The sequence below is a fragment of the Nicotiana attenuata genome, unplaced genomic scaffold, assembly GCF_001879085.1.
Source record: "Nicotiana attenuata strain UT unplaced genomic scaffold, NIATTr2, whole genome shotgun sequence".
Classification (NCBI taxonomy): domain Eukaryota; kingdom Viridiplantae; phylum Streptophyta; class Magnoliopsida; order Solanales; family Solanaceae; genus Nicotiana; species Nicotiana attenuata.
In genome coordinates, this window is record NW_017672607.1 from 178,116 (window position 1) to 180,685 (window position 2,570).

The window sequence follows — 2,570 nt, forward strand, 5'->3', positions numbered from 1 at the left end:
AACTGTGTTCAGTAAAGTTAAGGACCAATTGTCATTAACGTTTGAACGTGAACTCAAGTTAGGACTGGGTGTCCTTAACTTTTGAACTTGAAATTTGAAGTTAAGGACCAAGTGTCCTTAACTTTTTAACTTGGAAATCAAAGTTAAGGACCAGTTGTCCTTAACTTTTGAACTTGTAATTCAAAGTTCAGGACCAAGTGTCCTTAACTTTTGAACATGGAATTCAAAGTTAAGGACCCAGCTGTCCTTAACTTTTGAACTTGAATTCAAAGTTCGGGACCAAGTCTCCTTAACTTTTGAACTTGGAATTCAAAGTTAAGGACCAGTTGTCCTTAACTTTTCAAATTGAAACTATAAGTTAAGGACTGCATGTCCTTAACTTTTTAACTTGAAACTTGAAGTTAAGGACCAAGTGTCCTTAACTTTTGAACTTGGAAATCAAAGTTAAGGACCAGGTGTCCTTAACTTTTGAACTTGTAATTCAAAGTTAAGGATCAGGTGTCCATAACTTTTGAACATCGAATTCAAAGTTAAGGACCAAGTGTCCTCAACTTTTGAACTTGGAAATCAAACTGCAGGACCAAGTGTCCTTAACTTTTGAATTTGAAACTTGAAGTTAAGGACTGCCTGTCCTTAACTTTTGAACATGTTAGTCAAAGTTCAGGACCAAGTGTCCTTAACTTTTTAACTTCAAACTCAAACTTCAGGACGTAGTGTCCTTAACTTTTGAATTTGATACTTGAAGTTAAGGACTGCCTGTCCTTAACTTTTGAACATGTAAGTCAAAGTTCAGGACCAAGTGTCCTTAACTTTTCAACTTCAAACTCAAACAGGACGTAGTGTCCTTAACTTTTGAATTTGAAACTTGAAGTTAAGGACTGCCTGTCCTTAACTTTTGAACATGTAAGTTAAAGTTGAGGACCAACTGTCCTTAACTTTTCTACTTCAAACTCAAACTTCAGGACGTAGTGTCCTTAACCTTTGAATTTGAAACTTGAAGTTAAGGATTGCATGTCCTTAACTTTTGAACATGTAAGTCAAAGTTCACGACCAAGTGTCCTTAACATTTCAACTTCAAACTCAAACTTCAGGACCAAGTGTCCTTAACTTTTTCAAAACAATTTGAAAAACTATGACAGTATGTTCTTAGTGTTCAGAAGAACAGCAAAAAAGTTAAGGACATTGTGTCCTTAACTTTGTCAATTCAATTTGGAAAATCAGGACACTATGTCCTTAATATTAGTAACAACGATCATGACGCCAAATCCTTAACATTTTGTGCTCAATTTTATAGAATCATCAAAGGACGCAATGTCCTTAACATTATCAATCCAGAAATTCAAAAAAAAAAAAAAAAACAAATTCTCTAGCATCAAATTCGTAGTAACGAAATAAAAATCAATAGAAACACAGAAAAGCATCACTTACTATAAATTTATGTCAATTTTTGGACGAGAAAGTTGAAATCTACAGTTTCAAATCGGAAGAGAAGCTTCTGCAATTCTATAGCGATCACAGTCGAGAAGCTGCTGCTGAAGTTAGTTACTGATGTTGCGTGATCGTTAATAAAAGTGTAGTTATAAGTTGTACCAGAAGGGTATTTTTGTCCAGTCAGGTAAAAGATTATTAAACCAGTGGCTAAAGACTAAAGATATTTAAAATACTGGCTTTAAATTAAAGACAGGTGCTCTTAGTGGCTATTTGTGCACATCGCCCTATCGTAAAAATGGCATGAGGTAGCCACTAAGTAAGGTGGTCTTTATTTTTTATCAACTAATTCTAATGATGAGCAAAAATAGCCACTACTCTATTAAAATTATTCTAAAAAGACAGTTTTACCCTTTCTTCAATTTTTATATTCCCAAACCCTTGTTTTATTCGTTTAGAGGCAAAAATTGAGAGCGAAAATTTCAGAAGCAAGTTTCCCGTGCTCCTTCGCATGCAAACCAGCTCACTGAATCTTTCTCCTTCGTCATCTTCTCTGTCATCTTCTGTGCATTGAACGATCGAACTTGTATTTTTTTTTTGCTTTTATGCATTTTTGTTTTTGTATATGTGTAATCTCGATCAATGCTTGTCAAGTATGTGTGAAATTTCAAAAATAATGATTATAAGTTGATTTAGTGTCAAATAAGTAGCGGATTTTTGTGAGGAAGTTATTCAGAAATTTTTGGTATTGAAATGTGTTTGTGGTTCAATCTATATATTTGATTATGTAAGGACATTTCATAAAAATAGTCGTACGAATTTATAAGCTACCTGTGTTTATGAATTTTTAGTTAACTGTGTTCATAAAAGTTAAGGACCAATTGTCATTAACTTTTGAACGTGGAACTCAAAGTTAAGGACTGGGTGTCCTTAACTTTTGAACTTGAAATTTGAAGTTAAGGACCAAGTGTCCTTAACTTTTTAACTTGGAAATCAAAGTTAAGGACCAGTTGTCCTTAACTTTTGAACTTGTAATTCAAAGTTCAGGACCAAGTGTCCTTAACTTTTGAACATGGAATTCAAAGTTAAGGACCCAGCTGTCCTTAACTTTTGAACTTGAATTCAAAGTTCAGGACCAAGTC